Source organism: Pseudophryne corroboree, chromosome 6 (genome assembly GCF_028390025.1).
Source record: "Pseudophryne corroboree isolate aPseCor3 chromosome 6, aPseCor3.hap2, whole genome shotgun sequence".
In the NCBI taxonomy this organism is placed as follows: domain Eukaryota; kingdom Metazoa; phylum Chordata; class Amphibia; order Anura; family Myobatrachidae; genus Pseudophryne; species Pseudophryne corroboree.
Window position 1 is genome coordinate 312,703,085 of NC_086449.1, and position 25,367 is coordinate 312,728,451.

At 45.0% G+C, this 25,367-nt stretch overlaps 1 protein-coding gene and 1 long non-coding RNA gene across 2 annotated transcripts in view; one reads left to right on the forward strand and one right to left on the reverse strand.

Annotated features, from left to right (window-relative positions):
- LOC134932130 (uncharacterized) overlaps positions 1-20,702 on the forward strand; it is a 139,880-nt gene extending 119,178 nt beyond the window's left edge. The window contains exon 3 of the long non-coding RNA XR_010179248.1: positions 20,081-20,702. This is a non-coding gene — a long non-coding RNA (uncharacterized LOC134932130). The remainder of the gene's footprint in view (positions 1-20,080) is intronic.
- OTUD7A (OTU deubiquitinase 7A) overlaps positions 1-25,367 on the reverse strand; it is a 461,376-nt gene that overhangs the window by 12,678 nt on the left and 423,331 nt on the right. The window lies entirely within an intron of this gene.

Genomic DNA, 25,367 nt, shown 5'->3' on the forward strand with positions numbered 1-25,367 from the left:
GCTGCGATCAACTTGGAATTACCCCCCATGTGCACTGCAGGGGGGGCAGATATAACATTTGCAGAGAGAGTTAGATTTGGATTGGTTATTTTATTTCTGTGCAGGGTAAATACTGGCTGCTTTATTTTTTACACTGCAATTTAGATTTCAGTTTGAATACACCCCACCCAAATCTAACTCTCTCTGCACATGTTATATCTGCCACACCTGCAGGGCACATGGTTTTGCCCAATTGCTAACAAATTTGCTGCTGCGATCAACTCAGAATTAGGCCCTAAATCTTTTAGTGTCTTTACACTCCTAAAACATTTATTACCAGATAAGTGCCAATGCCCCAACACAGCAAGCAGAGTTACTTCAGTCTGCTGTCACTTATCTAGTCATTCAGATGTTAAAGAGTGAGACGCCAACTAAGCATGTTGCCTAATTGGGCATGGATTCTGGTGTTTGCCGTTATGGCAAATCAGGAGGATTGATTTGTGTGAGACCAGTGGCAGCTCCTACTTACATTTGGTAGGGGGGCTGCCGCTATCACCCGTGCTCGTAGAGTTAAGGAGACAGCCAGTCCCTGGATCCTGGCACCTGCACAATGGATCTGGCAGGTAGATATGGCTAATGAGTGCATGTCTCAACACAATGACTCAAATCATTTATAAGTTTGAATGATTCGAGTCACTCAAAGTTTGGCGTGCTGAGCCACCAGAAGCTTCTCTTAGTAAGTCACAGTCATTGGGCGGCAACATTTCCGGGTGACACCCCCCTAGGAGGGCTGCTGCTGTGCCTGACTGCCTGTGAGAAAAGTAGTGCAGACTCAGTGGAGACGGATCAGAAGTCTGAGTCATTCCCTACACAAGTCCCGGCAATGCCAGCAGTCTCTGCACTCACTCATGCACTCACTGTATGTGCACAGTCTGCAATACATTCCAAAAGAGCCATGTGCCGAGCAACTCCACTGAACTGAGTCATGTGTCTGTACTCAGTTCAATGTATCTCTTTGCCCATGACTACTGGTAGGTGCTAGGACTGGCGCATGAGCATGTGTCGCGGTGCACCTCCGCATGCGCAAACCCCCACTTCTATGGACTGCACCTACGGCGGCTCATTGAAGCCAGATTGTGCTAAAGGCAGGGAGTGGCTTCCTGCAGGAAGCCAGCTCTCTGCCTATTGAAGCCAGCCTTGGCAGTCCGGGAGGGAGGAAACACCTCCTTATGTGAATGCCTGTAGTGTCTGTGACTGACAGGTAGGACTTCCAATAGGAAGTCACTGCAGGTCATAGTGAAGCCAGTGAAGTCACTGACTACATCTAACTTTACTGACACTAAGGGATCTATTTACTAAGCCTTGGAGAGAGATAAAGTAGACGGAGATAAAGTACCAGCCAATCAGCTCCTAACTGCCATGTCACAGGCTGGGTTTGAAAAATGACAGTTAGGAGCTGATTGGCTGGTGCTGTATCTCCGTCCACTTTATCTCCATCCAAGGCTTAGTAAATAGACCCCTAAGCTTGGTGGCACATTTTATCTTGGGGCATAGGTAAAATCTGTAACTGGATGAGACTGTTAAAGTCTCAGGATCTTATTCAGAATAATATGCAATTTGCTCTTAAGCGTAACTGTAAATGTTCCCTGGGGGTATCAACTCTAAATAGGTAGCAAATAGATAGCAAAAGCGCCACCCTTTGGTGGTGTGGCTTCACTGTGAGTACATAATATGGGCACAAACACAATTCATACACATGCAGTAAATGGCCAAACACTGTAGATGATAAGTGCTCAAGTCGTATGATGCATGTTATAAGAAAACTGAACAAGATGCAAATATAAAATGTACTATTTTTTTTTTTTTTTTTTTTTTAAGTCCACACTAACATCATATCAGCATCGTTTCCTTCCCAGAGTAGGAATCCTGATTAAACCATGAGTGTTTGGTACACCGTACACTGTAACAATAAACCCCGCAACTTGCACCTTCTTCTATCTCAGAATGAGGTAATTGTAAAGATGCCAAATGTGGTAGCAATGGGTGTTCACACGAAAACACACAATTACGTGTATATACAGAGTCGCCATATACACATAAAAGTGTCTAAATGCTTAAAACATAATGATACGCTATTTTAAAGTGAAACCTTGCCTGAGTGAGCTCCGGCGAGGAGAAGTTGGACGGCTCCAGCAGGTGAAATCCAGTGGCACGCCGCCGTAGCTGGGTGCCACACTCCACCTACATACCACGCTTTGGTTGCACAGATTCCGGCAAGGAGAAGCCGGACGACTCCAGCACGGGGGATTTCAGCGGCACGCCGCTGCAGCTGGGTGCCGTACATCTCTGACACGCTGTGTTCGGTCTGCACCAGCCGCAGTGAGGAGAAGACAGACGGCTGCAGTGGGGAAAATCCTATAGCGAGCCGCCCCGGCTAGGGGCCTTTTTTTCACCAGTGAGGACTTGATCCCTTGAGCCGCGGAGAGGTGAGACATAGTTCTCTAATTGACATCATTTCTCTCTGCTGGTAGACACGTTACACCTTATGTGCCAGTGGACGAAAGAAAATATATCTACACGCTAAACTTAAGTATGCATATGTAAAGGTCTACAAATAATGGGTCCACAGTCTGTCTATTAAAATTGGACAAAGGGAGAATATTGCTGCAGCATCCAATATTTTTATTTGAATACAAGCTACTATTCCTAACAGTTCAAACGGTATTTGTAAATACCAGCCCTGTGTGGATAAATAATTCTGAATATATTGGTGCGGGACATTAAGTTCTATCTTAGCCACACAGGTGAAAACAAAAGAAATCCGGAAAGTCAAACTTGATACTAAGTGGCAGCTGTTAATTGATATATTATCATGGACTAATACATTTATTCATGAAATATTTCCCTTTGTAGTATTATTTTAGCAAGTATTTAATTACATTGTTTCAATAGCTATATAGCGATACTATGCATATGCCGATGATACAATAGATATTTTTATAGTTTTAATGTGTAATAAAAATTGTTTAAAACCTTTATGCGCTCTCTTTTATATGCAATTTGTGTTTAGAACCTGGTAATACTTCAGACTACCAAGTGGGAGCTGCATCTAGTTTTTTTACAATTAATTCTTTATAATCTTATGTAAGTTGAAATATTTTTATCTTTACTTGAATATATTATACGTGCGCCCGAATTAATATTAGCACGCAGACGTGGTTAGACTTTTTAATAGGTCTAGCCCTGTGTGTCCGTGTGTTTATATAATTGTAATTACGCTATTTTATTACCATGCTGTTGAGATGATCTTCATAAAGAGTAATTGTGTGCTAATGTATAGAAAACAATATACAGTATAAACAATTAAAGAAAACAGCGTGTGGACTCCCAACCAAAAAACTGTTCCCAGCACTGATCTGTCAGTGGCAAATTTGGGGGAGGGGGGCGAGGACGAATCAGCACTAAGATAGGACAGACTGGGCTGGAGACACAAAATAACAGCTTTCTTCTTCCTAGGAGAAATACGCTCCATGCTGAAAGAAATAGGGCTTCACCCAACACCCCTATGTCGTGGGTGTTCGGGTAATACATTTGTCCGATATTTGCATTCTTTTCCTGGTACTTGTATCAATGAATAACATTATAACAACTGGGCTGTAAGCCTGTAACCACTGCTAACCAATAGAGAGTGGCTTTCCATGTGCTGCCAAATCAGAGGGAAGCCACTTTGTCTTTCTTAGAAGGAAACAGACTGTCCAGCAGTAGTGTCATGGCTCTGCAAGGAGCAAGCGGTCATTGTCTATATTGTCATTTATTAATACAAAGAAATCAAGATGAAAGAAAGAAGAGGATTCCGCTGGATCCCCCTAACCAATAAAGTGCGATGTGGATTTAGTTTTAAGAAAAAAAAAAATCACGGTGTTAATGTGTTTATAGTACAGTATTTTTTGTATATATTTTTTTAAAATCTACAGTTGCACTACATGTACCAACGAACAATAAACATGACAATAAAACCTTCACTTTGGGGTAGGCTTGACCGCTATGTGTGGCCCTAGCCTTAAGCTGCCTTTGTGTTTTCCTTTCGTCACAACCATCCTTTGCTCAAATCTGTAAACCATACTTTTGCAACTCAATTTTTACTGGTCTTTCCCTAACCAAACTATCACATCTACAAATCAGTTTGAGTGGCCAGGGCTTAATGTGCCAATACTTGCCAAATGTTCTTCTACTGGTGCTCTGCATCATACCTCCCAACCTTCATGCATTTGGTGGGACATACCAGTCTTTTATGACCCGGGCATTCAACGTTATTTGCAGGCAAGTGTGAGGTGTTGCATTGTCTCATACCAATGAGGTAGTGTGGTGGTACTGTATATAAAATGGATTTATCTCTAAGAAGGAGAAAACCTCGATCACCTGGTTTTGGCTACTCCTACCAATGGGTCATGCCCCCAGGGTGCTGCAGCCACACCTAAATTCCTAATGTTATGAGGTATGCTATGTTGTTTGATTGTACTTCACAAAACATCTTTAAATTGGATTTATTACCATTTATTTATATAGCACTAGAATATTTAATTGTGCTTTACATATGTGAACAAAAAAAAAAAAAAAAATTAGACTGGAAATGAATAGTCAAAGAGGTAAGACTAGTTTGATAAAGGAGGATAAAGTGCTACATGTTGCAAATTAGTGCAGTCATAAGACACTGGTTATGTTCGGCTATATGATCCAGTCACCCAGAAATTTTGGACAGCGGTCCTTTGGTTGTGTGAGTAGAAAGAGAACATGTGTAAAGTTATGTGTGGACTGTGTAGAGTGGAATTACTGGACCTAGCAGAATACTTTATGGAGGTTATGTGAGTGGTTCTGGAATTTGATAAGCTTGTCTGAGTTTTCAGGGAATGCTAGAAGATTTGGAAGCTTAAAGAAAGTATTGTTGTGCAAGGAAGGGAGTTCCACATAGTGGGTGCAGCCCAAAAAAAAAGTTCTGTAACCATGAATGGGAGCAAGTAATGAGTGTGGATGAGACACGCAGATCTTGCGCAAAGCAGAGGATTAAGCTGGGAGATATTTTGAGATAAGTGAAGAGATGTATGTAGGTGAAGTTTGATTGATAGCCTTACAGTAAGTGTAAGTAGAAGTATTTTAGATTAAGTTCGGTAAAAATAAAACAGCAACCAATGTAAGGACCAACAGAGCAGAGGAGCACAGAACATTTTATGAGCAAGATCAGTCTAGCCACTGCGTTCAAAAAATACTGTAAAAGTCTGTATGGGAAGAGAAGTAAGGAGACTATTACTATCATCAATGTGGGAGATACTGGAATTGAGTGCATGAATTAAAGTTTTTCCAGTGTGAAGTGTGAAATATGGGCATAGTCTGGATATATTTCTTCGATGAATGTAACATGATTTGGGTACAGATTGAATACGGGACCTAGACAGCAAGATTAATGGGTAGGGTTTACTGTTGTGTTGTCAAAAGAAATAGAGTGTATGTAGTCATATTGTCAATATTTACAATGTCGACATTGAGATTGTAATGTCTAATGTTTCTAAGTGTTGACATTTAGACTGTAATGCTGACAACTTTGGTCATAATGTCAACATTGACAAAATGGCGGCATTATGGGGCAGAGTCAATTAGCTGCAGACTCAGCCCTGAACTAGTCAATGAAGTGGTGCATCCCCGTTTGTTCAGTGCCAATGGGTGCAATTGACAAGGATTTTTCCTGAAGAGCTGTGAGGAAACATCTGCTTCAAATGCACTCCCAGAGGCTTAACAGGCAGGGTAACCCATAGATTCTGAGCCCTTAGACCTTTTGCATAATAATTGAATAGCTCTGGACATGGTGCTTTATCCATGTGGTAAGCATTGTAGCTAATTAAAACTGCCCCTACGTATGTCTACATTATGAAAATATCAGCGTTAGGCTGCGGTTAGGGTAAGATAGTATTGTTGATATTCGTACTGTCGACATGCAGAATGTCACCATGTTGAACATGTCAACATTATGTCAGTGTCAACATAGTGAATGTCAACGATAACTGTCGACTTTGAAATCCTAGAGGCATTCAGATCATGTCGGCATGCTTGTGTCAACATAGTGAAAGTCAACATTATGATTGGCGATCTCCTATACCACACTCAAATAGAGATGTCATGCTAATAACTACTACTGACAGTGAGAATATTATTACCTCTGTTTTTTTGTAAATATTAGGTTTGAAGTGGAAAGAGGACATCCAAGATGAAATGCCAAAAATACATTAATTAATCCAGCCAATATGGATTGTTAGAGATTTGGATAGGATAGGTACATTTGGGTATTATCCACATACAGAAGACACTGAAATCCAAAAGAGCCAATAAGATTTCCAAGAGAGGTGATACAGATAGAAAAAAAGCAGGGGACCTATGTCTGAGCCTTGTGGTACTCCACTGATTGAGGAATCGAAGAGGAGGATCCAGAGAAGAGCGATTAAAGTAGGATGAGAAGCACAAAAAGACAGTGTTATGGAGACCTAGGGATTGTAGAGTTTGTATATGAATTGAGTGGTCAACAGTGTCAAATGCAGCAGAGATCCATGAACATTATTAGAAAGTAATGGTATTTAGACTTAGCAGTGATTAAATAATTGATCACCTTATTCACTGCAGTCTCTATGAAGTGTTGGGAAGGAAAGCCAGACTAAACTGGCTTCAATAACTTGTGTGAGGCAAGAAAGTATGTGAGGCAGGAGTAGGCAAGTCTTTCCAAGAGAGGCAAGAGAGATGGAAAAGTAATTTGAGAGAGAATTTAGGTTACAACTGTTCTGTGTTTTTTTCTTCTTTCTCTGGAGTAGGAGTAATAACTGCATCCTTGAATAAAGATGGAAAGATACAAGTAGAGAGAAAGATATTATAGATTTTTGCTAAGGTTGGGATGAGCGCAGGAGACAAAGATCAACTTATTTCTAAGGGTATGGGATCAAGAGAAGTAGTAGAATAGCAAGAGGAGAAGTGTGTATATTCTTCATCTTCTTAATGGGATCAAATGAAGAGAAGGTGCCAGATGGTTCAGGGAAGGAATTGAGCAAGCTGCTGGCTGAGGTAAAGCACACCATTTCATGTCCGATTTTATAAATCTGAAGTAAGAAGCAAGATCTTGTGCACTGATAGCAGCTGGTGGGATTGGGGTGGGAGCTGTGAGAAGAGATTTAAATGTATTAAAAAGGTGTTTGCTGTATTATTTAGACTCCTGAGCAGAGATGAGAGAATAGAAGTATGTTTTTTTGGCAGTATCAAAAACCTTTTTTTAGGAATCAAGATAGTCTTATATGTTAGGAGGTCATTAAGAGCATGATGTTCTAATTTATAAGAAAGTTATTGTACAGGGTAATTCAAAAGCCGCAGTACACCCCTTTGTTTCAAAAACTGTGCAGGGAATGGGAACATTTTATATTCCAGTAAGGTATGGGTGAGGTGGGCTGGGCTATCTTTTAGGGTATGTACCGAAAATGGGCGCCAACTTGAAATCGGCCATCTTGAATCTAAGTCAGTTTTTTCAAATGGAAAGGGGGTCATGCAACATGTCAAACAACACCAGAATTTACTGAAAAGTTTATTGTTGCAAACAGATTTGAAATAGCAGTTATGGTTCAAAAGTTACTACTTCTTTTTTTGCAGGTAATTGAAGATGGCTTTGACAAAAGAGGAGAGACAGACCTCCAATCTCACATAACACTGTCAGGTTGTGTGCAGCGTTGTGGGCTCTTCATGAAGGATGCCAAAACCATTGTTGAGGTTGTCTCGTCAGAAGCACTTTTTGGATGACCACTCTGTGACTTGTCAGCCACAGTTCCAGTTTATCGGAATTTGGAAATTAGGCACCTGACAGTGTTATGTGAAATTGGAGGTCTTTCTGGGTGCGGGTTGTTAAAACCTGCAGCTATGACACGGAAACTTCATTTTGCAGACATCAAAATGACCTCAATTCTCTCCTCTTTTGTTAAAGCCATCTTCAGTTACCTGCAACAAAAGAATTGTTGTAACTTTTGAACCATAACTGCTATTTCAAATCTGTTTGCAGCAATAAACTTTTCAGCAAATTCTGATGTTGTTTTCATGTTACACGACCCCCTTTCCACTTGAAAAAACTGACTTAGATTCAAGATGGCTGATTTCAAGATGGCGCCCATGTTCGGTACATACCATAAAAGATAGCCCTCCTCACCCATACCTTACTGGAGTATTCAGTTTTCCCATTTCCTGCACAGTTTATGAAACAAAAGGGTGTACTGCGACTTTTAAATCACCCTGTAGAAGTCATGTTACTTTGGAATACCATATCTGACATTAAGGCCAATGTGGAGTGCCAAGCGCAGCTGGAGCTATTTCCTCAAGGGCTATTTTTAGGATGCAAACACAGGGATAATATACAAACTACACACAAGTAGGGGGCTATTTAAAATCAAACTGATGATGTCAGCAGCTTAAGGCATCATTGATAAAACACTAACACTCTGTATGTCTGTAGAGTAGAACAGGAGAGGGAAGGAACATGAAAGTACAGCAGCTTAAGGCATCATTGATAAAACACTAACACTCTGTATGTCTGTAGAGTAGAACAGGAGAGGGAAGGAACATGAAAGTATAGGATTAGCACAGTAAAGGCATGTTTGCATAATTGCCATATAATTAGAAGTGAATTAATTGCAGCCTAGGTTGTGAGGAAGATTGGTATGGATGTAATAACTTAGAGGCATGCATAATTTCCAGGCTAAGCAGATGGGGAGGGAGTTGGAGAGTGGACCACATAGCCATAGTAGCCTAAAGTATTGTAGCCACACCTATTCATGGCCATCACCAGCCTGCTGAAATCAGGGGCAATAGGGGTCACATATGGGTAAGCCTATAGCACATGTTGCTCTCTGCCTTCAAAACTAAGGCAATGAAATAATGTAAAAGTTTAATCAGAGGAAAATCCTGATGGTATACATTGAGTATTTTTATCAGTACAACTATACTCAACACATTTTTCTTAAAAAGGTGCATTTTTAAATACTAATTTTCAGGTTGTCCAGCTTAGAGAAAGCATTGATTGCTAGGCACAATGAATTTGTCACTACTGGGAATAAATGTCTATGCTAAGTGTACTGTATATTAATTGTGATTTGGTCATACGCAGGAGAGTAATATGAATCTTAGAAAACCTTAGCAGAAAAAAATCCCAAACATTATGTTATTGGTAACGCAGTAATTCCACTGAACAAGCAATAAAAGACAACACATCGTTGTGTTATGATACCAGCACTCCTGACCGGAGGAGATTTTATGACAAGGACCAGAGCGCTGGAATGGAATGCAGGTAACGGGAGCAGGAAAGACTAGTTGCCCCTGGCGCCCTAACTCTATTGTCTCACCCGTGCTATCGGAAATCCCCTGCGAGACTATGGTTTCTTGAGCCCCTGGCAGCCACGTTTGAAGGGCGGATTATGTCTGCCCAACTCCGGTGCCCCCCGGTCTTAGTGAGAGACAAAGGGAAATCCGAGGCAGGATGATAACAAGAGGACCTCTGACTGACAACAGGCCAGGGGCAACAAGCTAACTAACAAAACCTGAAGTATGTGCGGAAACCCGCCAGGGAAGAGGACAACCAAAATCCACTTGTCCAATACTCCTACCCAGCACCGCTGGATACCAGAGTGGACCTGTGGAAGCGGAACCCTCCGCGAAATGCTCCAAAACACAAATAATAAATAATAAAGCGGACAAGCCGCAACACACGGCAAAGCCGCGACTCACGAACACCACTGGATGTTATACAGTGATTAGTCAGGACTCCAGGAATAAGATGACAACTTCCGAGTTCAGGACTTCCGAATACTGGAATGACCGGATACAGCAAGACTGGAACAGACTCTCAGCAAACAGAGACAGCATGCAGGAAGCTATTACCGGCGTCTGTGAGAAGCCCTGAGAGTGCATATGAACAGGAGTCCTCCAATCAGGTGCTGACAGGGCTAATTACCTACATGCCGTGCAGCTGCCTTGCTGCACGGCCAGGAAACAGGTGTAGGTTCATTAAACCCTGGACCCAGCAACGGGGAACGCGGTCCGTCAGTGGCGTCCCCGTTGCTAGGGTCCGTGCGGCTCAGTGCGCCCGGCGTCCAGCGTTGCCAGGGAGCCGGCGGCTGTCCGCGTACGGCGTCCCTGGTTGCTAGGCGCCAGGCCGCACCGACGAGCGGATCCCGGCGCCTAACAGTACCCCCCCCCCTTGAGGAGGGGTCAAGGAACCCCTAAAGCCAGGCTTCCAAGGAAATTCCCGAAAAAATGCCCTCTTGAGCCTTGGGGCATGAAGATCCTTATCCAGGACCCAGGACCTTTCCTCTGGACCATAACCTCTCCAGTGAACCAGAAAATAAAGCCGGCCCCTGGACAACTTGGAATCGAGAACCTTCTCCACCAGGAACTCCTGTTGTCCCTGTACATCCACTGGAGATCTTCCCTGAGAGATCTTCCGAGGAAATTTATTGGAAGAAATGTATGGCTTCAACAGGGAGCAATGAAACGTATTACCAATCCGAAGAGATTTTGGTAAACGTAACCGGAAAGCAACTGGGTTAACTTTTTTAATGATATGAAATGGTCCAATAAATTTGGGTCCCAACCTAGCTGAAGATTGTCGAAGTCTAATGTTACGAGTCGACAACCATACCCTATCTCCCACCTTAAAATTGCAAGGACGTCGAAGCCGGTCAGAAAAAATTTTCTCTCGAAAGGCCGCTTTTCTGAGAGCAAGGTGCACTTTTTTCCAAATGGCTCTGAGATGGGAGGTTAAGGTTAGCGAGGAAACTGAGGAATGTTGAAAAAAAGAATTAGCTCTGGGGTGAAAACCAAAAACTGAAAAGAATGGAGACACGTTGGTGGAGGAATGACAAGAATTATTGTAAGCAAACTCCGCCAATGGAAGAAACTCGGACCAATCATTCTGGAGTTTGGCTGAGTACAAACGCAAATACTGTTTCAATGATTGGTTAACTCGCTCGGTTTGCCCGTTGGACTGTGGGTGGTAACCAGATGTTAATGACAATCTCATCTTTAATGAAGCACAAAAACACTTCCAGAATTGTGCAATGAATTGTGGACCCCGATCAGAAACAATATCAGTGGGCAACCCATGAAGTCTGAAAACATGGCGGAGAAACAACACTGCCAATCCTTGGGCAGATGGCAGTCGGGGAAGGGCAATGAAATGAGCCATCTTGCTAAAACGATCTACTACCACCCAAATGACTCTGCATTCAGCTGAAAGGGGAAGGTCCACCACAAAATCCATGGAAATATGAGACCATGGCCTGAGAGGGACATTCAAGGGCATAAGTTGCCCGATAGGCAAGGAACGGGGAACCTTATGCTGTGCACAAACCTGACATGAAGAAACAAACTCCTTAACGTCTTTAGAAAGACCAGGCCACCATACTGAGCGGGAGACTAACTCCAATGTCTTAGAGATCCCTGGATGCCCGGAAACTTTGTTATCATGGAACTCAGTCAAAACAGTAGCTCTCAAGAACTCAGGGACGTAAAGACGACCAGCAGGAGTATTTCCAGGAGTTTGGTGTTGAAGCTGTTTTAACTGGGTAAATAAATCTTGTGTGAGGCCTGCCCAAATGACTGAAGATGGAAGTATGGGAGTAACAGGACTGTTATCATGAACCGGAAGAAAACTGCGTGACAGAGCATCTGCCTTGGTATTCTTGGAACCTGGCCTGAAAGTTATAATAAATTTGAAACGAGTAAAGAACAAAGCCCAACGAGCCTGCCGGGCATTCAGCCGCTTAGCTGATTCGATGTATTGCAGATTCTTATGGTCAGTCAATACTGAAATGGTATGTGTTGCTCCCTCCAGCCAATGCCTCCACTCCTCGAAAGCCCATTTTATTGCCAGTAATTCCCGGTTACCAACGTCATAGTTGGATTCAGCGGAGGAGAATTTCCTGGACATAAAGGCACAAGGATGTAGTTCCAGAGACTCTGGATCCTTTTGAGATAGTATAGCCCCTACTCCAACCTCCAAGGCATCAACCTCCACAACGAAGGGCAATCCTGGATTGGGATGTCTGAGGACTGGAGCCGAGACAAAAGCTTGTTTCAAGGCCCGAAAGGACAACTCCGCTTCACGCAACCAGTTGGTAGGATCCGCTCCTTTCTTTGTCAGGGCCACAATGGGAGCTACCAGGTCGGAAAAAGAATGAATGAACCTCCTGTAATAATTCGCAAACCCTTAAAAGCGCTGAATTGCTTTTAAATTGGTGGGTTGCGCCCAACTAAGGATGGCCTGGAGCTTCTTTGGTTCCATGAAAAATCCCCGAGGGGAAATAATGTACCCTAAAAAAGATACCTCCGTGACATGAAACTCGCATTTTTCCAGTTTGGCATATAGATGATTCTCACGTAACTGTTGAAGAACCTGACGCACCTGGGTAACATGTTGTTCAATAGAGTCAGAATAAATCAGGATGTCGTCTAAGTAAACGACCACGAATTTCCCTAGGAAGTCACGGAGCACATCGTTAATGAGGTCCTGGAAAACTGCTGGAGCGTTAGACAAGCCGAACGGCATCACTAGGTACTCGTAGTGACCCGACTGAGTACTGAAGGCTGTCTTCCACTCATCTCCGGACCTGATTCGGATGAGGTTATACGCTCCTCTTAGATCAATTTTGGAAAAAATCACAGCCGAACGCAGCTGATCAAAGAGGACAGAAATCAGCGGCAGAGGATAAGTATTTTTAACTGAGATTTTATTTAGGGCTCTATAGTCAATGCAAGGTCTGAGCGAGCCATCCTTTTTCTCCACAAAGAAGAAGCCTGCACTTAAAGGAGATTTAGATGGCCTAATAAATCCTTTCCCTAGGCTCTCTTTAACATAATCATTCATGGCCGCAGTTTCTGGCCCGGATAAAGCATATAACCTTTCCTTTGGCAATGCGGCACCAGGAATTAGCTCAATGGAGCAATCATAAGGCCGATGGGGAGGCAGAATGTCTGCATTGCCCTTGGAGAACACATCAGCAAACTCCTGGTACTCCACGGGAATGAGTTCAGGAATGGCAGCAGCTATTCTGACTGGAAACGAAATACATTCCTTATCACAGAGGGCACCCCATTGAGAAATCTCCCCTGACCGCCAATCAATGGTGGGATTGTGAAAGGCCAGCCAAGGGTGACCCAGAACCACTGGAATTGCTGGGCAATGGGTAAGGAAGAACTCGATTTTTTCAGAATGAAGAGCTCCTACCGTAAGTAGTACAGGGGGTGTACAGAGGGAAATAACCCCATTGGACAGTGGAGTCCCATCTAAGCCATGCATGGTGACACACCTACCCAAAGATAACTGAGGAATGCCTAAGGCCTTAGCCCAAGTTAAATCCATAAAGTTTCCTGCGGCTCCACTGTCGACAAAAGCCGACACCGAGGAACTGAGGCTGCCAAAGGAAACCTTAGCTGGGACTAAAAGGGAGTTATTCGAGGAGATAAGCTGCAGACCTAGGTGAACCCCCTCACAATTCACCTGGTCAAGGCGTTTCCCGACTTATTCGGACAATTACGAGCAAAATGTCCCTTACCCCCACAGTACAAACAAAGACCAGAGTTTTGCCTTCTGGCTCTCTCTTCAGGAGACAACCGGGAGAGACCCATCTGCATGGGCTCCTCTATGTCCTCAGGGATGGAATATACACATGGAGATGACCTGACCGATGCTCCTTTTTCAGCCTTCCGCTCTCTGAGACGACGATCAATCTTAATAGAAAGCTCCATGAGTTTATCGAGAGTCTCAGGAGCGGGATACTGGAGGAGACTGTCTTTAATAGATTCTGATAAGCCGAGGCGAAACTGACTGCGCAGGGCTGGGTCATTCCAGCCACAGTCGTTCGACCACCGGCGAAACTCCGTACAATAAACCTCTGCAGGATTCCTACCCTGTCTGAGAGCGCGCAATTGACCTTCAGCGGATGCCTCTCTATCAGGGTCATCATATAACAGTCCTAAAGACCCAAAAAAAGCGTCTACTGACAAAAACACCGGATCATCTGCTTTTAAACCAAATGCCCAAGTCTGGGGATCCCCCTGGAGCAAAGAAATAATAATCCCGACCCGCTGAGATTCAGTACCCGAGGAGATCGGTCTTAAACGAAAATAAAGTTTACAGGATTCTTTAAAATTAAAAAACTCTTTTCTATCACCAGAAAAACGGTCAGGCAAATGCATTTTTGGTTCAGGAACTACCCTCGGGGAAGTTCGTAAAAGATCTTCCTGCGACTTCACCCGAAGGGAAAGATCCTGAACCATCTGAGTAAGTTCTTGAATCTGACTGACTAAGAGCTGACCAGGATTTGGTCCTAACCCTGTTGGATTCATGAGGCCGACAATTTCTTACAAAAACTGAATAAGAAAAAATTAAACTCCGTTTAATTTTAAGTTTTGGTAGGGCCGGTAATAATGTTATGATTCCAGCACTCCCGACCGGAGGAGATTTTATGACAAGGACCAGAGCGCTGGAATGGAATGCAGGTAACGGGAGCAGGAAAGACTAGTTGCCCCTGGCGCCCTAACTCTATTGTCTCACCCGTGCTATCGGAAATCCCCTGCGAGACTATGGTTTCTTGAGCCCCTGGCAGCCACGTTTGAAGGGCGGATTATGTCTGCCCAACTCCGGTGCCCCCCGGTCTTAGTGAGAGACAAAGGGAAATCCGAGGCAGGATGATAACAAGAGGACCTCTGACTGACAACAGGCCAGGGGCAACAAGCTAACTAACAAAACCTGAAGTATGTGCGGAAACCCGCCAGGGAAAAGGACAACCAAAATCCACTTGTCCAATACTCCTACCCAGCACCGCTGGATACCAGAGTGGACCTGTGGAAGCGGAACCCTCCGCGAAATGCTCCAAAACACAAATAATAAATAATAAAGCGGACAAGCCGCAACACACGGCAAAGCCGCGACTCACGAACACCACTGGATGTTATACAGTGATTAGTCAGGACTCCAGGAATAAGATGACAACTTCCGAGTTCAGGACTTCCGAATACTGGAATGACCGGATACAGCAAGACTGGAACAGACTCTCAGCAAACAGAGACAGCATGCAGGAAGCTATTACCGGCGTCTGTGAGAAGCCCTGAGAGTGCATATGAACAGGAGTCCTCCAATCAGGTGCTGACAGGGCTAATTACCTACATGCCGTGCAGCTGCCTTGCTGCACGGCCAGGAAACAGGTGTAGGTTCATTAAACCCTGGACCCAGCAACGGGGAACGCGGTCCGTCAGTGGCGTCCCCGTTGCTAGGGTCCGTGCGGCTCAGTGCGCCCGGCGTCCAGCGTTGCCAGGGAGCCGGCGGCTGTCCGCGTACGGCGTCCCTGGTTGCTAGGCGCCAGGCCGCACCGACGAGCGGATCCCGGCGCCTAACAGTACCCCCCCCCCTTGAGGAGGGGTCAAGGAACCCCTAAAGCCAGGCTTCCAAGGAAATTCCCGAAAAAATGCCCTCTTGAGCCTTGGGGCATGAAGAATTAGGCCCATTGTACTAACACTTCCCGCTAAATAGAATATGGGTGCACATATGTCTGTGGGCTGATTAGTTTAAAAGTATTAGCTGGAAGAAAAGTAAATTTTATGAAAATACATAGGTTATAATATTTCTTTCAATAGAAAAAAACAATGCCTGGTAGAGAGAGATTAAAGCAGCTGAAACATCCCACATTTCATTAGGAAAAAATCTGCCATTTCATACACCAACGTTATGAGCTATATAAACAGATTTATGTCAAAGCAGAAAAACAGGATATACATTATATACCATTCCTTCTATTTAGTAATATCATATGCTTTTTATAACTGTGTGCATCACAAAAATAGTAAGTGCAATAAAGTAACAGTCCTTCTGGATCGCTTAAGACATAAATGAACAATTTTAAAGTTGAGTTTAAACATTTGTCTGCTATAAGGCTGGAGAGTCACCATTTATATGTAGCCTAAATGATCAATGGGTAGTGCTACAATGCGGGATCTCGAGCATGTGCAGGCAGGCTCAGGGAGTGAATTACCACATACAATGTGCGAGTTCCTGGCCCTGGGATAACTATGACAGCAAATAGTATGTTAGTTCCTGGTCATGTGATAATTACAGGTACTGTGCTAGTTCCTGGCCCTGGGAGAGTTATAATTACAGGTACTGTGCTAGTTCCTGGCCCTGGTAGAGTTATAATTGCAGGTACTGTGCTAGTTCCTGGCCCTGGTCATGTGATAATTACAGGTACTGTGCTAGTTCCTGGCCCTGGTCATGTGATAATTACAGGTACTGTGCTAGTTCCTGGCCCTGGGAGAGTTATAATTACAGGTACTGTGCTAGTTCCTGGCCCTGGGAAAATGATTATTACAGGTACTGTGCTAGTTCCTGGTCCTGGGAGAGTTATAATTACAGGTACTGTGCTAGTTCCTGGCCCTGGTAGAGTTATAATTACAGGTACTGTGCTAGTTCCTGGCCCTGGGAGAGTTATAATTACAGGTACTGTGCTAGTTCCTGGCCCTGGGAGAGTTATAATTACAGGTACTGTGCTAGTTCCTGGCCCTGGGAGAGTTATTATTACAGGTACTGTGCTAGTTCCTGGCCCTGGGAGATTTATAATTACAGGTACTGTGCTAGTTCCTGGTCCTGGTAGAGTTATAATTACAGGTACTGTGCTAGTTCCTGGCCCTGGGAGAGTTATAATTACAGGTACTGTGCTAGTTCCTGGCCCTGGGAGAGTTATAATTACAGGTACTGTGCTAGTTCCTGGTCCTGGGAGAGTTATAATTACAGGTACTGTGCTAATTCCTGGCCCTGGTAGAGTTATAATTACAGGTACTGTGCTAGTTCCTGGCCCTGGGAGAGTTATAATTACAGGTACTGTGCTAGTTCCTGGCCCTGGGAGAGTTATAATTACAGGTACTGTGCTAGTTCCTGGCCCTGGGAGAGTTATTATTACAGGTCCTGTGCTAGTTCCTGGCCCTGGGAGAGTTATAATTACAGGTACTGTGCTAGTTCCTGGTCCTGGTAGAGTTATAATTACAGGTACTGTGCTAGTTCCTGGCCCTGGTCATGTGATAATTACAGGTACTGTGCTAGTTCCTGGCCCTGGGAGAGTTATAATTACAGGTACTGTGCTAGTTCCTGGCCCTGGGAGAGTTATAATTACAGGTACTGTGCTAGTTCCTGGCCCTGGTAGAGTTATAATTACAGGTACTGCGCCAGTTCCTGACCCTGGGAGAGTTATAATTACGAGTACTGCACTAGTTCCTGGCCCTGGGAGAGTTATAATTACAGGTACTGTGCTAGTTAGTCCCTGGCCCTTGGAGAGTTATAACTATAGGTAGTGTGCTAGTTTCTGGCCCTAGGAAATCGATCACGATTAGCACTCTATTGGCAATCATATTATGACATTGGGTTTGCTAGATTGTCTCTAATTTTTTAGATACATGGATGAGAAACAAGAAAAGCACAATAGACAATGCGAACCCCTCAACTGACAACCAGGGCTAGATTAACGTTTATGGGGCCCCCTTGGCAACAAACTTTTGGGGGCCCCTATCAATATAAGTAATATAATTGTCAAAGTGATATACCTATCTATCTATCTATCTATCTATCTATCTATCTATCTATCTATCTATCTATCTATCTATCTATCTAGTATGCTAGGCACTGTTAATTCCTGTATTTATCAGTGTAAATGTGGCCAAATGTCAGTTTTTGGGCTTTGGCCGCATTTTCCTTATGTACTAAGCCCTGGACGCTGCGACCTTGGGGGGGTCATTCCGACCCATTTGCATGCTACGCTTTGTTGTAGCCGTGCGATCGGGTCAGAACTGCGCATGCGCTGCGGCATCATTGTGCAGGCGCGTCATTGCCCGCAGCGACCCCGCTAATGAAGAAAGCGGTCGCAGCGGCGACCGCAAGATTGACAGGAGGAAGGCTTTCCGGAGCGTCAACTGACCGTTTTCTGGGAGTGGTGCGGCAAACGCAGGCATGTCCAGGCATTTGGAGTGCGGATGTCTGACGTCAATTCCGGGACCATCAACGCTGGATTCAACGCACAGGGTAAGTAACACATACCATGGTCTTGTTCTGCACAAAACTTTTTTTTGCATAGCAGGATTGCACAAGCGATCGCACCCTTGCTATGAAAAAAACACTCCCCCATAGGCAGCGTCTAGTTGATCGCACGGGCTGCAAAAAGTTGCAGCGTGCGATCAACTCGGAATGACCCCCTTGGTGCGGAGGGTAGCACCAGCTTTTGCTGTTATTGCCCAATAGAAGCTTATGGGCTTCTTTCCACATTCTACCAGCACCTCCGTGGGTATGCAATTAGTATCAATACAATGTGTGGCAGGATGTACCGCAAATGGTTAGTACATCCCACCCTGCATGAGGTGAGAGTTCCCAACCTGATACAATTTATGTATTTGTCTTGAGGAAAAATTACAGTGTGGTATCAACCCGCTTCAATTTTGGTGACTGCACCTGTTGAGCAAAACCTGCTAACAGAATATATTGGAGCAGTACATATGTTATTGGATAATGTAAGTAGATAACACATAAACACAATAACAGACAGGGTATGCACAGACAGGGTATGCACAGACAACTCCAATGGGAGTGGGAGAGTGGGGGAATGGAGGTGATCGATATAGGCTTTTTCAACGTGTCACCTTGAAAAAGGCTCCATTGAGTCGAAACGCGTAGGTGAGGACACACGTCCCTGACAGCAGACCCACTCTGACAGCAAACTCGAACGGTGGACTTCTGTTCCTGGGAGATGCCAGAGAATTACATCTGTACAAATGTGACTTGGTGTGCATTATACACCATCCCGAAAAGTACGCTGCTGGGGATCTGTGTAAATTTTATATTGTCCCAAATAAAACTATATTACACTTTTACCCACTTTTGTCTTCCTCCATATGTTGATGACGAATGCATGACAGTCTAAGGAGCAGACAGACACTATTGGGGATATTATAATGTAGAAACAGCAAACGGACAAAGAGACAATTGCAATAATTACTTCTACCTCAAACTTTCTTCAGTATCAGTTAATATCATACTCTCACACCCAGCTGTTATTCAGCACTTTCATCAGCTTCCAAAGTATCCACTGAGAAATCTGGCAATAAAATTGTATAAATAATTCAGAAAATTGTGGTCATGTTTGGGTAAAACAGCCTGTAAAGGCAGCAAAGCATATCTGTGCAGTACGCTGGCACAATGGTTTATTATTTCTGCCTCACAGCACTGAGGTCAATAATTCAATTCCTGAACATGGCCCTATCTGTGTGGCATTTGTACGTTCTCCCTGTGTTTGGGATGGTTTCCACCAGGTGCACCTTCCACATTCTATATACTATTCCACATACTGCTATGTTAACTGGATTCTGTAAAATGAACTCCAGTGTTTCTGTACATGTTCACTTATATGTTAGGGAAATCAGACTGTAAGCTCCAATGGGACAGGGGGGTGATATGAATGACAAATATTCTCTGCATAGCGCTGCGTAAACAACAACAATACTAATAATATCAATAGTAATATCTATAGCTTTCTGGGTTGCATGTTGGGGTAGTCAACATGTGATCCAGCTGCTGTGGAACTACACATCCCAGCATGCCATGCCACAGTTCTAGCATGCCTAATAGCAAAATTGGCAGGGCATGCTGGGATGTGTAGTTCCACATCAGCTGGACGGCCATATGTTGAATACCCCTGCTGTATGGTTTACTAATTTAATAAGCACTGTTATAAAGAGATCTCTCTGGATGTAGCCAAGTACTCTCTAGCTGACACAGAAGAAGGTCGGACTTTTCACCTTGTCCTAGGAGGTGCTAGGAACCATATTTTAGTCTAAACAGAAAATGTAAATTCATATGTACTGTATTTAAGTCATTGTTAGTGGTGTTTCTTGGATGATCAATTTTGTCTTACATTGATCTGTATATGAATTTGAGCAGAACTACTTAAAACCAACAAAGTTACAAATTTGGATGACTAAAGTTGTTCCAATCAATCTATTTTAGGGCCTAACTGAACGACTATGCCAACAACACTACATTATCTTTGTTTACAGTGAATAAGCCATCATTTGGGGCTCTGAGCTGACGGAAACAGGAACAAAGGCATCTGAGAATCTTTTGATGACGGTGGAACACTAAGACATGTGACAGCTGATAACTTATTTACAGGTTCTACAAAATCAAGAAGTTTTCATCAAAGCACTTCAAATGGTGTTCTCTAAAGATAAAAAAAAATGCACTAAACATTATACAGATTTTCATATTATGACATTCATCCTCAAAACTTAAAAGAACCTGACTGCTTTCTATGAATTTATTATTTGCCAAATTTGCTTGCAAATAAACATAAAACCCAAGCATTGCTGCAAGGCACCGGTGTGAAGACGACAACACTTTGAAAGCAAGGTATGAAAGCATTCCTCTCAGAAATGAAGATGGATTTTCACTCACTCCTAATACACAGAAATAGTTCAGAAATGTTATTTTCTAAGATAAAGTGGCATTCTAGAGCTAAAGCAATTTAGAAAATAAGGAATTTAAAATTGTTCAACTTCAAAAAAGAAAACACATCTTATATCATTCCAAGAAAACCATATAACCATACAATGAAATTATAAATGCAGATTGTATGCAATGTTAGATCAATAAAGTCATTTTGCTATAATGATGTCTTAAACATCTTAGTGATATTTGGTGGACCCCTTTCTTTGAAAGTAAAGCATTCATAACCTAGAACCAGAAATAACGACACTGAGACTTGAATTTTGGCAGAAAATTGCTAGCTATTTATTTGTTCCTATCCATTAGGAAACCTGTAATAAAGAAATTAATTTAATATGCCGCTCCAGCTGGCATATGGTGGCGGCCCAAAAGAACGTCTCAATTAATCTGAATTAACTTTAAATAACTAACCCTATAAATTTACTAAAACTTACTATAAACCGGTAATATGTGACAACTCAACCCCCACAGTGACTACCCACCGCTCCTGGGTGCCCTGCCGCTGCCTTCCCGGACGGGTGGTCAAGCGGCCATAAGTCGATGGAGGTGAGTGCACCTAAACCACAACAAACTGTAAAAAACACTACAGTTTTCCCTACAATACAAAACTGCCGTTCTTTTCCGCCAATAAATAGCCAACGAAAACAGCCAACAACTTAAAGCCAAAGCCCACGTGCCACAAATTCTTAATACCAGGGCGGGAGGGTGGGAAAGCAAATCACCAAGAGACTTAAGATGGCCTCTCCTTCCCTATATATAGCAAACCCTCCCCCTAAAGAAGGCTGTACTTTCCTCACAGCTAGGTCCACCCCTCCCCAGATGTTTAACTCTTTCCTCTCCTATGCAGTCAATACTCTCTCCTAAACATCTTAGTGATATTTGGTGGACCCCTTTCTTTGAAAGTAAAGCATTCATAACCTAGAACCAGAAATAACGACACTGAGACTTGAATTTTGGCAGAAAATTGCTAGCTATTTATTTGTCCCTATCCATTAGGAAACCTGTAATAAAGAAATTAATTTAATATGCCGCTCCAGCTGGCATATGGTGGCGGCCCAAAAGAACGGCTCAATTAATCTGAATTAACTTTAAATAACTAACCCTATAAATTTACTAAAACTTACTATAAACCGGTAATAGGTGACAACTCAACCCCCACAGTGACTACCCACCGCTCCTGGGTGCCCTGCCGCTGCCTTCCCGGACGGGTGGTCAAGCGGCCATAAGTCGATGGAGGTGAGTGCACCTAAACCACAACAAACTGTAAAAAACACTACAGTTTTCCCTACAATACAAAACTGCCGTTCTTTTCCGCCAACAGCGAAAGACTCAGCCCCAAAGTCTTTCGCACCGCCACCATAAACCTACCCTAACTCCTGCAAAGCGAAACCTAGATCCTCCAGAAAAAACATCATCCCCTCATTGGATAGATGTACTCCATCGCGCCGGAAAAGGTGGCTGTCTCTGAACCGTATCCTCGGGTGGCGAACCACCCTCCCACCGTGGGACAGCACCCACTTTGCCACCGCTCCGTTCACCTTTTTCCGGGCCTCATCAATCTGGCGACCATCCGCCACACCCCTCCAACACAATCTTGGCACCATCATGGAAAAAACCAACACACAATTGGTCCATGCCGCGGTCACACTTGCCAGATCCTGTATCATGGCCCACCGCAGATCCAAGGATGTCCTCTTCCCCAGGTCGTTGCCACCTAGAAGGACAACCAAAACCCTAGGGACTCCATGCTTGCTGGCCTGACTCACTAACCTACTCCTCAGCTCACCCCACATCATTCCTCGCCAGCCAAGCCATCTGACACCCTGTGTTCCTAGCAATGCCTGAGACCCTTCCGAGGCCACAAACCTGGCCGCCCAGTAAATGTAAGAGTGGCCAACCACCCAAATGGGCAAATAGTCTCCGAACCATCCTGAAGGGAAAAAGAGGGGTAGAATTGATTACTAAGAGGCTTATTAATTGTTTATACTGAAGGATCTGCCAAAAAAGAAAACTTTAGATCTCGCCATTGCAGCAGTCACGGCCTAGCCGACTGCACCATGTTCCGTTGCCAATTTAAAGCGCAATTAAAGACACAAAGGGGAAGGATCAAATAAAACAAACGAAATAAAAAAGGGGGGGGGGGATATAAAATGGGAAACACATGTAATAACTCAGCTGGAGGTGAAACGTAAAGACCTGCTGAGGGACTCTGATTAGACCAAATTAGCCGAATTATAGATTAGAATTCAGTCCGTCAAGTCAGGCAAAAAATCGCAAATAACTCCAGACCCCCGCTGCCGACTCATGCCAGCAACGGCGAGTAGCTAATCCCTGAGTAGGATAAAAAAGGGGGAACACCAACAGACGCACAACACCATAAAATCACAGAACTGGAACAACGTAATACATTGCCATTTAAACAAAGCCCCAAGCGCAAACCGACCTCTCATGTGACGGGGCGAATATATCGTCTGTAACTTGACGACTTCCATCGCCCCACCGCTTGGATTTCAGTTCTGGAGCAACCCGCCGCAGCAGCCGACGTCGCTGCGCCTATGCGAAAGGAATGGGTACCGAAAGCAGTGGGTGGGAGGCCCAAGCCCGCCAAACAACGACTCAGCATCCAACGAAACTGGTATTTCGTGACTGGCAGCCCATCATAATGCAACAGCCAAGACCCCTCCTTAACGGGTCGCACCACCACATATTGCCTTGCCAGCCAACTGGGCAAACGCTCTCCTCTAGCGCTGGAACCATTGTAACCCAGCGCCCTCTCCCCACTTGATCCGTCTTGGAGCGTCGCAACCTGCACAGCAAGGACCTCTCACCCACTACCACGTCCCCGACCAGCATGCGCGAATCTGCTCTCTTGGAAGGCGCTACCAACTCAGAAACTCGAAAGGCCCCGTGGTAAGCCATTGAGAACGCCAAACTAAACAAAAGCGTCTCAAACCTGGACGACGCGACTCGCCCTACCGCCTCGATGACGGCTGGCAACAAAGCCGCATCGATGGGCCGCCTCCTATCCGGTGGCGACGGCGCAACTCGCGCCCACCCTTTCATTGCCTTCCGCAGAACCTCGCTTTTTGTTACGTCAGGGACGCCTCGCAGCTTGCAGAAAAATGAGATGCCTGCCAAATACCGCGATACCACTGCTCGTGACCTACCGGAGACGTAAAGCTGCCACATAAAAGAAAGCATCAGCCGATGCCTACTCTTACCTTGATGCTGACGCCCTTGGACAAACTCCTCCCATTCACTCCAAGCTTGTTCGTAAGCCTTGAGCGTGGCTGGCGCTACTGACCGCAACGCTAGACCCTCCAGTCCGGCCCGATCACCTGCCAAACCTAACCGGGACAATGAAAACCTTGCTCGTTGGCCTCAGGTGCCAACAACCAACACCTCTCCCACTGTCCTCGCGACAAAGCGTCGACAATCCCATTCTCCAAACCGGGCACATGTTGCGCGCGGAACCACAGGTTCCTATGCAAGCATGTCAAAAGCAATTGCCCTAGCACCCGCATAACCACCAACGACTTTGCCCTCTGGTTATTAATCGCATGCACCACGCCCAGATAATCGCATCTAAACAAAATGCTGCGATTAGCCAGCCGATCGCCCCAGACCTCCAACGCCACCATAATGGGAAAAACTCCAGAAGCAAAAGGTCCTTCGTGAAACCCCCGCGATGCCATTCTGCCGGCCACGAGGCCGCGCACCAAGATCCCTCCAGATGGCAACCGAATCCAGAGGCGCCCGCTGCGTCGGTGAACAGCTGCAACCTAGCGCTGTCCGCCATTGGGGCCTGCCATATACACACCCCGTTGAAGTCCTCGAGGAACGAGGCCCATATTGCCAAATCCCTCTTAATCTCTGAGGACAAACGCACGAAATGGTGCGTTCTGGCACACCCCGCCGTCGCCCTTCACAGCTTCCGGCAGTACACACCTAAAAGCGAACTCAAATGAGCCGGAAGGCGCCTGGAGCCTTCTTAGGAACCACCCCCACTGGAGAGATGACCAAGTCATCCCCCGAAGGAACACGCCGCGTTGTTAAACGTGAAACATTTTCCTTTTGTGGTGGCACGCCCCCCTGCGCGGACTGCCACCCCCACTGGAGAGATGACCAAGTCATCCCCCGAAGGAACACGCCGCGTTGTTAAACGTGAAACATTTTCCTTTTGTGGTGGCACGCCCCCCTGCGCGGACTGCCGACCTACCTGACTTGGCCAATCCGCCGTCCGCGCCGAACCACTGGGAGGACGACCCTGCGTGGTGCCCGTCCGCCCCCGGCTTCCGGGGCTCCTCCGCCTGTAGCGAAGCCCGGGTGACCTTGAGCCCAACCTCAACGTCCTTGAACCCGAAGTCCATGACCTGCAAACCTTCCTGTTGTTCCCTGAATTCCTGATCGTACCTGCGCCACTCCGATCCCGAAGACGTGCGCTGCATGTCATGTACGAGATGCAGGTACCTAATTATATTCGTGTGCTCTGCCGGCCTGTCCTCCAGGTAAGATGCCGCGAAGACCCAGAACCCGGCCAGGCAATTATCGAAGGTACGGAATGCCTCAGCCCCGATGCCCTTCTTTGCGCCGCCACCTTATACTCTTTCTTCGCGACCTTCGTCAATACGAACACGTCCACGAAGTCGCCCCTCCAAATCTTCTTGCGGCAGCTATCTCGCAGCCCCCGCAGTACAGCAGTATAGACGAATCGCACGACACCGGGCAAATTGCGAGCTTCTTGGCCCTACGCGCTTCCTCGCTAAGCCGCTTGCGCCTGTTCCGCTGC